This window comes from Conger conger, chromosome 17, assembly GCF_963514075.1.
Source record: "Conger conger chromosome 17, fConCon1.1, whole genome shotgun sequence".
In the NCBI taxonomy this organism is placed as follows: domain Eukaryota; kingdom Metazoa; phylum Chordata; class Actinopteri; order Anguilliformes; family Congridae; genus Conger; species Conger conger.
Window position 1 is genome coordinate 11,701,371 of NC_083776.1, and position 15,840 is coordinate 11,717,210.

Below are 15,840 nucleotides of genomic sequence, written 5' to 3' on the forward strand. Positions count from 1 at the left end.
TTTAAAACATCTTCATGATTTATGGGCAGCTGTGAAATTTAATTCTACCTTTCCAAAAGCCTTGTACATATTTGTTTAGCATTGATAGACTGACAAATTTCTACACAGACTAAAACATCCAATATATTCTGTCCAACACTGAAGCAGTGTGAGTGGTGTCCAGAATCCACTTTTTAGACCTTTGATAAAATCTAGAAAACCGAAATCAAAAACATTCATTTCAATTCATTAATTATTGATGCACAGGATTTTGTGTCCTGAATGTACTGTATGTTTTTTGTTTCAAGTATATTTTTTGCCATATGCCAGATCTTTTGAGGTTACTGTTGTACCTCCTGTCAGAGTATCACAAAGCACTTAGAAATCCTCTGCCTTCATGAAGAGTGGTTAGTAGAACTGAGAGAGGAAATGAAAAAGGATTGGAAAAGACTAGGAAAATTAGAAAACAAGGAGTACAAAGGAAGTGAAGGATGATGGAATAAATGAGAGATGACTAGAAAGCAAGGAGAAGAGGAGAGATAAGTGGGGTGGGGGATGGGGGTAGAGGATAGGGGTGTCGGTACTATGTAGGTTTCTCCGAAGACAATAATAGGCACTTTTATTATGAGATTTGGTGCACACAGGACCTTTAATTGTGACATAAACAGCCTATCAGTTACACATAGGGGAAGCATACGCTATCCCACAACTAGATGCACATGCAACAATAGCCAGCTGCAGCAATCCTACAAAGTGGGCCGGGTAGAAAATGAATTAGGAGCCCCTGCTATAGGGCTTAAGGGTCACAGAGGGCTAAAGGCGTATATACTGTAGCGTTAAAGGCTCAGAGTGGAGTGTTAAGGACCCACAGAGTGCAGGGTTCCAGGCTCACAGAGTGTAGTATTTTCGGGCTCACAGAATTTAGAGCTTGGGGCTGGCAAAGAGTGCTGCATCCACAGTCATCAGTTAGCTCTACCTTCCTCCACAGACAGGGAGAAGGTACCATCTGATTAAACCCAGGATCAATGGGCAGCTGGATGCCACTTTAGTCTGTGCGCTGACACCTCCCATCGATTACACAGCAAAATGATTTGCACCAAGTTTCCCTGTTTATGAAGTTTGAAAATCTATTCAGCATGGTTAATTACAGTCATTAATCATCATCAGATTAATGAAGCTTTGGTAACACTGTGTGAATGTGTAATGGAGTATTCATTCACACAATTTGTGAGCCCTAATTTAATATATTCCCCGGCTAGGTTTTGTGCTGGAAAAAAATCATAAACATTATCCATATTGTTCACAAGTGTGAAATTTGTTGTAAATGAATTCAATCAAAAACAGAATTTTAATAATGGGAAAAAATATAAATGGTGTCAATCATTACATGCGTAAGTGAGAGGTGTGCAGCAAAACCTGAAAGCACGTTGAATCACTGGACGTCAGATGATGGAGTGATTGTATTTTAAGCCAACACAAAGTCAATGGCCCTTATGAAGGCGATTTGCCGGATACATTCAATTTCAGCTTTACTTTCCCACAAGACCGTGACTAGATTAAACCATGTCACTAGTAGAAACATTAGCAAAATTATAACAACAACATAATATTGAAGTGACACACCATGTTCCATACAGTATACAGTTGCATTGTTTCTTATGTGGCCTACCACCTCTGTAAGAAATATCCGTCTCTGATGCCATTATGTCTGTGAACCTCGCATTCCCTTTATCTTATCACAATTACAATACAGGTGGTACACATCCATTAATGGTAGAATAGTGGCTGGGAGTGAGATTAGCAAGTCAACAGACATGCTAACTCAATCCCGCAGGATAGCCAATACACCACAGCCCAATTCATAGGAGTCACAGATTCACTAGATCCTTTCTGTTGTTGTGTAAAGTATCATTCCTGATCCAGGCTTACTAATGTATAAAAAGTAGTCACTGAAAAGGTTCTCCGCTGAATCCAGAATGTTTCTTGTATTTCTAACAGCTACCTGTGAAGTTTGAGAGACCTTGCTTTTTCCATCTTTGTAAACAAAGCTTTCTGCAAACAGGCTTTTCTGATGGATTTGCTTGGACAGTCTCTTTTCACCTCTGACTTCAGCAGAGGAGGGTGATGGAGGGATCTTCCACTTGCTATAACCAATTAACTGATTAACTTCCCAGCAGCAACTGCCGGCCTGCCAGCATGCCAAACTCTCCAAGAAATAATACCCTGCCATCTCGGTATGGGTGTCTTGTCATCTGCCCCACACGCCCCTGCCCCCCCCCCTGTAAGCCTGGTGCCGGCCATCTATCTGCGGTAAAGATCCAAAAGCACTCTATGCAAAATTATTAGTCTATCGAGCCAATGATTAGTGTGTCTTAAAGGTACATCAGTGGGGATTTGGACATTGGCAGGGTGCATACAAAGTTAATGAGTTAATGGCAATTACTACTGTTCAGAATATTTCATCCTCACTCATAAGAAAAAACAACACCTGACAAAATGTGCTTTACTTGTAGGTCCTCCGTGCTGCTCCAAGCCGGCCAGAATACCGTGGTTCCACGGGAACTGCAGGTGAAGAATAGGAGGGAATGAGGGTGGTGGGGATGAATTCAGAGACATTTGCATTCACCATAAACAAGCCCTGCTCTCTCAGCAAAGATGCTCTCCAATTCACGGTTGATTAAAAATAAAATCAATGTGCTGTGGTTGATAATTATTTGCCTCTTCTGCTTCATCAAAACTTTGTTGCACCCTGTGATCCCCGATTCATAATTCGAGATTGAAGGTGTTTACTTTAGTGTGGTCTGATAGAAGTAAACTTTCTGCTAGACGCAGATGATATTTTTGTGTATATAAACAACTGCTGCTGTTGTCAGCATATGATCAAGGGCAGAATATTCACTAGCTCCATGAAGGCTTCCGTGGCAGCTGCAGTATCCCCATACACTTATTGCTTTGGGAGATTTGAATAAATGCTATTTAAAAAAAAAACAAGTACTGAAATATAACACAAGAAAAAAATATCTTTATTGGCCTTCCTGCAAATACCATCAGAAGCCTCCAGCTCATTCAAAAGGCTGAAGCTCCTTTCATCTACAATCAGCTTTATACTGTACCTTTGCCAATGAACTGGGTCCAGACTGGCATCCTGTGTTTTAGATGTCCATTTACTCACACCTGATTCCAAAATTATGACAAGCTTCACATAGTATCTCCACACCCAGGGGTGACCAAGGGTGTAATGACTACCGTCGATGAAGATGAACCAAAAACCGTCCAAACGTTACAATAAATACCTTTATTTGTTTTTTGGAGGCTTAATTCTTCTACTGACCAGTGGCACTAACTGCAACTCTGATTAAGAGCATTAGAATGATTTATTGTGCAGAACGGTTTAATCTGTGTGGATATTGATTTGGATCATTATCAACCTGCATATGTAAATGGTCATAGCCCAAAGGATGCTGTTGTCGCTCATCTCATATTAAAACGTTGAGCAACCGAAAACATATGGAAGAGCACTGTCGATAGAATCCTCATCCTCATTCAATACAAGCCATCCAAACACAGATGTTAGATTAGTGCTCATGGTGCAGTTGTGTGACAAAAATGCTCAAGATTGTTTATGCAAATAAAACAGGTTAATTTAAGCCTAAGCTTTGGGGTGTTTGTTTACCAAGAGGCTATGCAACAGATTTAATCATATAGATACCAAGTATAGATACCATTATAATTTCTATGCTGATCATATTTGCACAAGTAACACAGCATAGGTATTTTCTGTACCTGTTCTATTGCTTACCAAAGTTAATGTCATTCAATATTTAAACCCATTTCAGTCCAGGTTTGATGCATGCTTTTGATTATTTTATTAAATGATAATTACTTAACAGACACCCTATCAAACTATATTAATAGCAGTTCTAGTGTACAGAGAGTCCATCTCAGAGTGTAAAACCATATCACCCTGCTGAAGTGCACTGTCAGCCAAACCCAATGCTGTATATAAAACAAAGGTTCCCGTCGTTGCATTTTGGGGGGCCCATAAATGTATGTGTTTGTGACACACCCATAAAAACCAGCTTGCAGATGACAAAAACACATTACAGATGTAAGATTTGTGCCTGTTTATGGAAACTTCAGATATCCATTCATAAACAATAGCTGTGAGACACCGCTGTGAAAGAAAAGTTTCTGTCAGAGTGGATTAGCCAGCGTTAGTACAGTACGTGTAAGCCTTTATCGCTTAAAATAGGATCAGCATTCTAATGGAGGAATACATGGAGGAGGCACAAGCCCATGAAGTTATTTTGGAACGGAAGATGTGCTTAACCTAATGAGGCATGAAGCACAGTATTCACACCAAATGTATTCTCGCAGAAAGTAGCTACATCTCTTATGAAGCATACATAAATGATTCGCATTGTTACCGTGATCAATTGCTGCACAGAAAGTTCCACTGGGGTGGTGTAGCTGGGCTCAAAGTACAGGCGAATCTATCTGTGAAGTGTGTAATACGCTCATTTCTGCCATATGAATCTCAGCGCGTATCTGGCACTAGAGACAGTTTAATGGGTTAAAGGGAGAGTGGGTGCCAGCACTGTGACTGCAGTTCAGTCACCATGGTTGTAAATCTGCAGCCCTGTGCGGTGAGTCACGGTGGAAATTACGCAGGTAACACGCGCACATCCGCAGTGACACTGCACTTGAGCTGGGCGTACAGGCCCAGGCAGGGGTGGACTGAGAGCTGGAGCACTTGGCCTTTAATTACCATCTCCCACTGGAGCTCTCCTGTAGTGGACTCTCCACGAGCGGGTGATCTGATAATTTCGGAGAACAAGCAGGGATACGTACGGCACTTCACTCCGCCAACAGCTCAGATCTGTATCCGGATACGCATTAATGACAGCTACGGGGGGAGAAAGAGAGAGGGTGGGAGGGAGAGAGACAACGTGATGCAAAGGTACATCATCACTATTGTCAATAGAAAATAACATAATACTACTACTACTCTACTACTCCTACTACTACTACTACTAATAATAATAATAATAATAATAATAATAATAATAATAATAACAACAATAATAGTTATGTTGTTTCAATGTTATGGTTTCGCAATAACAATGTCGTCATTCATATTTAGTCATGCCAAAATAAAAGATAGAGTTGAGTGACTGAGAGGGAGATGGAGAGATCTGAGTGACAGGGAGGAGTCTGTATATGACCGCTGTGCTGACTACCTGACTGGCATAGGAACGACTCTATTTGCAGACCTGTCATCTCCAGCAGCCCAGCGTATTGGAAAATTTGACTGGGATGTTTCGTGCCTGATCTCTCATGCCCTGACTCCGGGATGAAAAGGCTGACGTTTTGAGCCAGCGCCTGGAGGAAAGAAAGACAAGCCATCAAAACCCTGTTTACTGACAGAAGAGGAATCTTAAATGGCTTGGCTGTGCTCCGTGGTTGTATTTTACGAAAGGGGGCGAAGCCGAATGCTCTATTTCTATTGTGAATAACTATTTCTATAGCAAGGACCCTTCAGATAAATGAATTATGTTACGTGTTAGTCTTGTTAGATGATCTTATTTAGAGTGCATTAATAGGGCATATTGATATAAGGTAATTGCACAGTAGCTCTGGCTGCACAATCATTTATTTGTACAAAGGTTGGAAGTCGGCTGGCCAACAGTCTCTCAAGTTTAGTTATTTTTTCCAATTATCCAAATTGTTTTACTTTATTATATTCTTTAGCAATAGTGTTTAAACCAAGGTCCTTGCAATAGACATAATCTATATAGCTATATTATTGAGGCATAGTTTCATCACCTTTATAAGTGCCTTGGGTCACTGTGATCATGTCATTGTAACTGTGTATGGCAGGTAGAAAATGAGATGAAGATCTCAAAGGGCTTTTCCTGCTTAAGGAAAAGATGGAATAAAACATACTCCTCCATCTAGTTTTGATAGCGTTTAGATTTCTTTATTGATGGAACTTGATTTACTTTAGTTACTTTTTATATCAGAGCTTGATATTGATAAGGAATAATTGCATCGCTGTTTTAGGATTTGTATAGCTTCAGTTGACTGCAATGGATCTTTTGTCTACTGAGTATCACAAGGGCATAATACAAATGTAATTGAAGCAGGGAATATCTATTATGTCATCTATTATGTATATAAACACAATTTTTGGAGGTCTACTACGGATTACAATGAAAATGTTACAATATGAATGAAAATCAATAGGCTATTTTAGGCTATTATCCAGCTAAAAGAAAAATACACAGACTAAGCAAGTCACAAGTGCCTCTTCAAGTTCACAGGCTATGTTGATTATGTTATCAAGAGGCCAAAGAGGGGCCAAAGAGCAGTTCCTCCCAGGCACGACAGCCACCAGTCACTATGAATTTACCTCTATTTAGAGGGGACCAGTTTCTCCATGGGAGGTTAGGTCACTGTGTTTATCACAGACACAGAAATACCCAGTGATATTAATCTAGTCCGAATAGACAATGTCTGTGTTTTTCACGCACCACCTTGGTGAAAATTACAGAGAAAATCACCTACTGCTTTTCATTAAACTCCGGCGTACTTTCATTTACTCCCATCTCAATTGAAACCTTGAATTGAAACCTGTGAGTTGGTCATTTCTTTTCAGACATGCGTATGTTTTGACAGCAATTGGGTACGGTAGGTTATTATCATCCTAAGGCATGGTGAGACACACTGGTCCAACAGTTTGCTGGATATTTTTGGAGTTTTTTAACAATTTTTTGCCGACTACACAGCCAGAAAGAAAAAATAAATAAATAAAATAACTTCCCACTGAATTGACAGCCATTGACCAACAGAAAGACACATATCAAAATCAAGAAAGTGGCTGATCATGCATTCATTCATTATCCTAACCCGCTTATCCTGAACAGGGTCACAGGGGGGCTGGAGCCTATCCCAGCATACATTGGGCGAAAGGCAGGAATACACCCTGCATAGGTCGCCAGTCCATCGCAGGGCACACACACCATTCATTCACACACTCATACCTACAGGCAATTTAGACTCTCCAATCAGCCTAACCTGCATGTCTTTGGACTGTGGGAGGAAGCCCACGCGAACACGGGGAGAACATGCAAACTCCACACAGAGAGGCCCCGGCCGACGGGGATTCAAACCCAGGACCTCCTTGCTGTGAGGCGGCAGTGCTACCCACTGCACCATCCGTGCCGCCCAGAAAGTGGCTGATCTCATGAGCAAAATGTTGCGTATGGATGAGTTACCGTATATAGCCCTGAAGCATTCATTGAAAGTGTTACCAAACATTTTATGCAATTCAGTGTAGGCTCTCTTATCTCTAAGCCTGTGGAGGTGTTAAGCAAAGCATTAATGCGTACAGGTTGCAGTGGTTATAACTCTGTCAGCGCTACTCAATACCAGGTCCGGCAGGCTACAACCATACACTAAACCACCTGGCTTCAGTAATGAACTTACTCACTGGACCAAGGAAGTAAAATAAATAGTGAAATCAGGTGGTGTAGTGCATGGTTGGAGCAAACACCAGCAGACACTGCGGCCCGAAGGACCTGGAGCTGAGCAGCACCACTTTACTGTATGTACTGCCTCTCTGTATACTGGGAGAACTTGCAGTGTAATACTGTTCGGTTAGGAGTGCAGTTTTCATGAATTTACAGAACTGTTTTCATGTTCTCTTTCCTTGTCCTGAAAAGGCTGGGTGGAAGTGCAAGTATAACCATCGTACTATTATCCTGAGAAATCTGAAAGTCAATTCACTCACATTGTCTGAGCCCATTTCCAAGCCCATTTCCGCTGCCTGATGGACATTATATATTTCCAACTGTAAATTATTCAGAGCAAACAAAGATTATTGCACATAAATATGCAGCAATAGAAGTTTCACTTATTGCAGGGTTTTCTCAATGCCCTTGGAGTATTGGCAGAAAATGTCATTTTAATGCAAATGAAACCTAATGGCGATATCTCCCATTACAAAAATGACCACGGACACGAACAAGGAAAATATAGCAGAGACGGAGAGGTGCAAATAAAAACAACATTTTGGTAGTTTCCCTGCCGTGATGCGCAGTTTTATTGTTTTAGTGTTTTTGCATCGCCCCGTAGGCCCCTCCTCAGTACACGATCCAAATGAGAAAGACGAGGATTTATCACCCTTATCTATCAAGCCGGAGGATTCTTCCGTTCGTTCACAGTTTAAGCGCGGCCTTGCTCCAACAGCAAACATACGCTTTGAAAACAATGCGTCGCCATGGTTTCAACAAAACAGATTTGAACTTCCTCAGCGAGGGCGTGGTGGTAAATCAAAGAGCGGCGGATGGTAGATAATGGAGAACGCTGAGGGGAAAATGACCTTGGTGTAAAGCAGTGCTCCCACAGCATGGCTGCCTATGATAGGAAACAAATGGGAAACTACCACAGGAGACCCCAAAACAGCCAGACTCAGTAACCAGGGCCTGGGAGAGGCCCTGAGCACCAGCTCTCATGGACGGTAAAGTTGATCATTATAATTGTGGAGCCACAAGAGTACTTGTACCACCTTTCACTGTTGGCCTGTTAAATCAATAACATTTAACATTTTATGTAGGAGCCTCTCCCCATCGTACCAGGAGCTGCTGTAGGGTTTATTACTTATTGCAGAGAAAAGAAGCATATCGAGCTGCAAGATACCCACTGAGGGCTGAGGAAGTCTTTTTCATTGACATATCTTCACTGGCTATATCATGTAAACCTTGGTCATCAATTCAATTGATGTGATGATCATTAGAAGCAAAAATAACCCAGCCTCAAGAGGCTCTAATTCTATTACATGATCTGGCAGGCTGTTCCATGCATTGGCTCTGTGTAATTCAACACTTTCTGATGCCAGTGCAAGTTTACGTTTTAACTTGAACTAATGCCTATAAATCCTTGTTCAATTGGGAGAATTTTTTAATTAAAAATGTATAAGCCTCAATACCCGCCCCCATTTGAGCTGCATCTCACTTTTTGTTTGTCTCATCCTGAGTTTAGACTCATTTGCATTGTACTCAGTTCTGTCCACTGATACACAGGGAATACAGGAACAAAGCTTGGTGTATCTCGGTCTCCCATCTTAATTCTATCAGCTTAAAGAAATGTCTTATACAGTGGGCTCCAGAATTATTGGCACCCCTAGATAGATAGATAGGTCATTACATCTATATAGCACTTTTCTAGACACTCAAAGCACTTACAGTGATGCAGGGGAAACTCGCCACAACAACCACCAATGTGTAGCACCCTCTGGGGTGATGCGATGGCAGCCATTTTGCGCCAGTACGCTCACCACACACCAGCTGAGGTGGAGTGGGCGAGAACAATGTTTTTGCCAATTGAGTCAGGGCATGATTAGGTGGCAGGTTGAAAGAGCCAGGGTTGGGAATTTAGCCAGGACACCGGGCAACCCCCTACTCTTTGCGAAGAGTGTTGTAAGATCTTTAATGACCACAGTGAATAAGGACCTCAATTTAACGTCTGATCCGAAAGGGCGGCATACAGCACAGTGTCCCCATCCCCTGGGGCATTGGGATATTTTGACCAGAGAGAAGATCGCCCCCTTCTGGCCCACCAACACCACTTCCATCAGCAACTTAGTTTACCCAGGTCTCCCATCCAAGTATTAACAAAGCCTACACCTGCTTAGCTTTTGGTGAAATTATTTTTTATTCAATTAATGTTTGATTTTGTTTGGTTCCATTGAAACATGAATAAAGTACAGTATCTTCCATTTTATGTTGACATTTTTGAGTTTCTCAATTATATTTAAAAAAAAAAAAAATTGTGAATTGCCAGTGAGGGGCCAATAATTGGCAATAATTCTGGAACTCACTGTATAAGATGCAGTGGTTTTTGGTTTTATTTTGCCTGAAATAAAATAATGGAATATATATTTCATATTTTGATGGTGGTGGTAAAAGTGTGATAGAAAGTGACATTTACACTAAATTAGAGGGGAGGAACGGTATGGTAAATGGTAAAAAATATGCATTATATCATACTTGGCATCTCATGTAAAACATTCACTATGCACAGCAGGGTGAGGCCATCAAGGCAAAACTAGCAACCGTGTTCAGATTCGTTCACACTGTGATAAACTGTGTGATCAGACTGTTTATCTGTAGGATAAGTCATTAGAGAACAGAAGTGGCAGCAGGCGGTGCCTGAGCGGAGAGAAAAGTCGCTCCATCTGGCCCCGTCTGGAAGAAGGGCCAGGAAGTGAAGAGCAGGAACCGCAGAGCCGGCCTGTTCCTCCCCTTCCCAGAATTCTCCACCCTCTGCATCTCACTGGTCATAAAGGACTCAGCTGCCCAATAAAACCATTTCATGAAACATGGGGGGGAAACTGAGAAACCAGAGGAGGATTCTAGTGTGTGTTTGAGCCCTGACCAGCAGCTCTACAGGGTCAGCCCAGGAGGAAGGGCTGCGGTTGGTGGGAGTGTCTCATCACGCCCTCTTCTACGCACCTAGAGTAATAATAAGTAATAACAGTAATAATGTGTTTCTTTACTGTATGCTCACCCTGACTGACAGGGGATACAATGGGATGAGAGGATGCAACATGCCATTCCAAATTAGGAGAGAAATATAAATGAATATGAATAAAAAAACCTATCAAATCATAAGAAAATAGCATGCAGATGGATTAGTGTAACTGTGCAGTTTAACATTTGTTGTCCTACTGAGCAATAAACATTATCTACATCAGTGGTTCCCAAACTCTGTCCGGGGGGACCACTGTGTATGCTGGTTTTCATTCCAAGCACAATTGCAATCCCAGAATTTTAACAAGCTGTTGATTCTTCTTAATTGGGTGCTTTTCATGTTCAGAGTGATTATTTACCCTCTTAATCCATCGTCAGACATGGCTATGCATACTAGGAAGAAAAAAAGAAAACAAGACAGTGTTTATTGTGCTATACTGCTATCATTACATTACACTTATTTAGCTGATGCTTTTATCTACAGAAAATTACATTTTATTGGACTGAGCAGAGGAAAATCCCTCCTGGAGTAAGGTGGGGTTAAGGGCCTTGCTTAAGGGCCCAACAGCTGCACGGATCTTATTGAACCACCAACCTCCCGGTCCCAGTCATGCACCACTAGGCTACATGCTGCTAGCAAATGCATAAAAAGACGAGCACATTTTACCCGATCAAAATAAAAGCTGAGGTGAAACAGGGGTTTGGGAACCACTGGTCTAGTACATAGCCATGCCCTGGGCTACATGGCCATGTCCCATTCATGTTTCCAGAACAGAGCCCAGGTAACACATATGTTCTTGACAGAAAGAAGGAGAGAGACAAGCAACAGTCATCTAGACTCAAAGTTTGTCTACTGAAAACTTGGCTTTCACATCTCTCCTTCTTCCAAACTTTTCTCTGCGAGCGCCGAAATATCTGCTTTTACGACCATTGGCAAGAAAGTGAGCTTCTTGCTAATCAGACAGCTGAGAACAACAGTTGAAGAGTCTGCAGTGTTTGTAAGCGTTATAATTAGAATAGTCAGTTCTATAACTTGGGGGGGTAATGGCAAAGCTTCCTTTACGGTAAGGGCTAGATCAGCTGGTCAACCCGCATTGAGCACTTCATTATCCCTTAAGCGCTGGAGTGCTGGAGCATCAGAGGCAGGAGCAGGACTGTAGTGCTGTTTGTCCCTTCCACAGGAGCCAGCTGACGGAGAGAAAGCCTCAGCTCTTCTGAGCTAATGAGCTCTCTGTGGATGCCTGGCTGGGAGTCTTGTACAGCCTTTGTTCTGCACAATAGCATGCGACGCGCCTTTGTATTTTTTGGTATTAGGTTACGCAATGCTCACGAAAGTGTGTGGCTGATTGACAGCCCCCCATAAATCAAATTACAGAATCCAATCTCCCAGGGGTCTCACGTACATCTGCAAATGGAAGGGGAGGGGGGAGCGGGTGGTTAGGGGATGTAACTGGTGAGAGCAATCCTGGCAAATTCAATTTCATCCTGAAGCCCTAGGAATAATTGTAGTGAAATGGCTTTGTCTAAATAAAGAGACTTGACTAAAGAGAGATGATGTGGATGGTGGAGGGAAGCGGGGCAGTGCTGAGGTGGTGGCTTCTAATGATAATGAAGTGAATTTTTATAGTGCCTCTGATCCCTTGTCACTGTCAGAGCCCTCCAAAATGTTTTATAACAGGGCAAAGGGATAGAGGGCTCTCATCTCCCACCCCCCATGCATTTCCCCCTAACTTATTGACGCATGGCAGCCATTTTGTTCCACCACTTTGTGACGGCACTCAGCTGACGTGCCAATTAACCTGACGATGATTTGATGGCCAGATTGAGGGTAGTTGGGTTATCCCTGCCGTCTTTAATGAACAGTGATTCATAGCCTCAGCTTTATGTCTCAGTTGAGTCCGCAGGGTTCCACACTGCTTCAGGGAATTAATCAGTCCGTCATGTTTAGTTTTGGACAGTGCCAATGTCACAGAACAAACCTTCGCAATCAATTACATATAATAAGAACTAAGCACTGAGCACCAACAGTGGGACATAAACATCTGCTTCTCAATCAAATCACCTCATCAACAAACCAGATGCTTGAGCTGTCTGCATGGAAACAAGACGCAGCGAGTTACCCCAGTCATGATTTACTTTAAAGGACAGACACACCAAACGTGTTTCAGCCTGAGCCAATGCAGAAAATGCTTTCATATTCTGCAGGACAATCAAAATCCAGCCAAATTTATGACACTTGTCAAGAAGTGGCAATGTAGCATAAATTCACTTCATAGCCTGTCTTACCAAAGAAGCTTTTCTGTTGTGCACTTGGCTGCTGTTCACAAAGTTTTTTGCCTAGGTGATCGAATTGTTCCCTGTCCCACACGTCTGGACAAAGTGTAGCCCTGGATTGCACCAACCCCCCCCCCCCAGAAAGACAAAATGATTTAGTCAGGAGAAAGGTGTCTCATGGGGGCAGCTTTCAAGGCTCAGAGAGATAAAACCATTTCAGTGAATCCTGGCCTGACTCCTGTAACATCATCTCTCTCAGTGACTCTCTGAATGACTGCCTGTGCAAATGGGCCCAAATTGCAGTGCTGAGTGCCCCTGCTTGGCCAACCCAGATAGGGAAGAAAAATGAAATCTTTACTCTGGGCAGATTTAAAGACAACAGGGGGGGGGGGCACTGCTGTTGTACACTGCTATAGAGACCGGGCCTTCTGTCATTGGCCAAATGATCTCCAATCTTTCACATCACAATTGTGATGTCCTGCTCTTGTTGATGAGAGTGAATCAAACAGAGGAGCCTTGTAACTAAGGACTCTATTTTGGACAACAGTCATGAAAGTGTGAGAATCGTTCGTCTCCATCTGGTTTGATCGTTTTGTGGTCAATAAGCCCATTTATGCCAGTAAGGGTGGCACAATGATGTGCTGGTAAAAATTGAACACAGTGCAAGTGTGTCTAATAATGTGTCTGTGATTTAAACTAACCAAGCCCACATTTCAATAGGTACTCTTGCTAATGGCCAATACACACATTATAAACGCTGAACATATGGGATTGAAAAGAGGGGGAGAGACAGGCACCACACTATTCAAACTGTCTGAAATATGCACTTGTTGTATACACAAATATGCATAGCCTACAGTAAAACAGGCAATTAAGGTGCTTTTCTGCAATGTTAAGATATGGCAGTTTAAATAATTTAATCCTGCCACTCCCTGCTGGTAATTCCAAGATGGTCTAGCTGGATTTTACAAACTGTTTTTATTCTGGGCTTATTCACATCAGAAAGCAGTGCATTTTATTAGTACTAGTAGCACTATACACAACCTAGTATAATTACACAGTGATGCACTGAAATGTGTGCAACAGAAAAAGGCACATAATGAAATAACACCCTGATGCTTGTACTTTTTTACAGCTAGTTTTTTAGATGAATAAATAAAGGAACATTAAAATGCAAATGTAATATTGTACTTTTAAGTAATCTACAATAATCTCTCACATCAGGTTAGATTCATCTACCATTCGAACCTTGTTCCTCTAGCTATGCTGTTCCAGTATAGCCTTAGTCTGCTGATATTTTTATTTATTATTGCACACAGAGACCTGTGTATCCTGCTCTGCACATCTACGTACCTGAACCCCCTAATGGTTGTTTCCTCCTCTCCCCCCTGCTTCAGGCACCTGCCCAGAGCAGTAGCAACAAGCCTGTCAGCACTCCCCCCCCGCCTGGCTCCGTTGCACTTAACCTTTTTCAATTTAACAGGTGCCAGCCACCAACAGATGGGCTCCTCCTGATTCAGGTTCCACTCAAAGTTTGTGCTTATTATGAGCCGGGGAGTTTCTCCGGTCACTGGCGCTTTAGGCATGCCCTTGGGGGGTTCAGGCCTGGATCTCAGTAAAGCCGCTCTGTGACAATGTCTTTTGTAAAAAAGTGATATACAAGTAAAACTAAATTGAATTGAAATGCTAATTTAAAGGCTCAGCCTTTTTCAATGTTCTCCCAAACAGCCTCAAAACCAGGTAATACTCCACTCTTTCCTTGAAGCATATTAAGGCGGTGCAGATTATCTCCAAGTTCAAGTCATTGTATAGACATTTTTTAACAATATCTTTGTCATTAGTTTTGTATTTACTTTCTTCTTCGACCTGCTTTTTACATTTTCTGTTTCATTTTAATATTTAGAAATGTGTAGTTTTGGTGACAATACACATGCAAATGCAGGGGCACATGTGAAATGGTAGTCATGGTAGCACATGGCAGTCTCGTGGTCAGCAGTGACCCTGTTTGCATCAACATGGGTTAGGTGGAGCAATAGGGGAGCCAATAAACACATTTGGCAGTTTGGTTTTGAATAATGGATGTACTCTAACCAACCCAAACCTGGAGACTTATTTGTAAAACTGTCTGGAGGTTCCAGACTAAAAGCTTACACACACACACACAAAAAAAAAAGTGTGCACAGCCCAAAATATCCTGATTTATAAAACCTTCTGTAACACTCACCTGCATACAATTTTCACTTAATAAATCACAATAAATTTGAAATCTTGGGTAAATACCTGAGCCTGATATCCTGTCCCATTAACTCTCAGTTAAGCATAAACCGTTAAAATAACGACCTTGTGATTATCGATATGGACATAAATCAGCCTGTCATTCCGATGAATTGTCAGGGGAAATGGAGAAGTCAGACTGCAGAACAAAGAAGAGGAAACTCACCGAGTGTGAAATCGAGATGCCCCTTGCTGAGGTAGAGGCCAGACAGGCCGTATTGTTTGGAGGAGATGGTTCTGGCATAACCAATAAAAGACATTCCGTGGAGTGGCAGCATGTCGCAGTAGCTGAAACATTTTGGAAATTAAAAAGAATTGTGTATATATTAAAGTGGATACAATGAAGTGCATTGCTGCATACCAGCAAGTTCCTGGAACCCCCCTTCCAGCCCCCGCCAAATTCCATAAGGATACACTACCATACCCCGGAATGAATAATAATTGATGCTAGTAATTGAGTCGTGAAACAATGAGATGAGACATGATCAAAATACAATATGTTTTTGCCTAATTACACAGAAATTCCTTGTGCCTCTGAAAGCATCACAAGCCTAGTATCCCACCCCATTAACCCTCACAATTCTAGTGGGTCAGAAGTTTACGCACACTAAGTTGACTGTGCCTATAAACAGCCTGGAAATTTCCAGAAACTGATGTCATAGCTTTAAAAAACCTCTGATAGACTAATTGTCATTATTTGAGTCAACTGGAGGTGTACCTACGGGTGCATTTTAAGGCCAAATCATGCCTCTTTGCTTAACATCATGGGAAAATCAAAAGA

At 41.9% G+C, this 15,840-nt stretch overlaps 1 long non-coding RNA gene across 2 annotated transcripts in view; it reads right to left on the reverse strand.

Moving 5' to 3' along the window:
• Window positions 1-2,292: 2,292 nt before the first annotated feature.
• The window catches only part of LOC133116962 (uncharacterized), a 70,471-nt gene continuing 56,923 nt past the window's right edge, over window positions 2,293-15,840 (reverse strand). For both annotated transcript variants that reach the window (XR_009705913.1, XR_009705912.1), the window contains exons 3-5: window positions 5,253-5,361; window positions 4,831-4,885; window positions 2,293-2,541 (exon numbers count right to left, since the gene is read on the reverse strand). This is a non-coding gene — a long non-coding RNA (uncharacterized LOC133116962). The remainder of the gene's footprint in view (window positions 2,542-4,830; window positions 4,886-5,252; window positions 5,362-15,840) is intronic.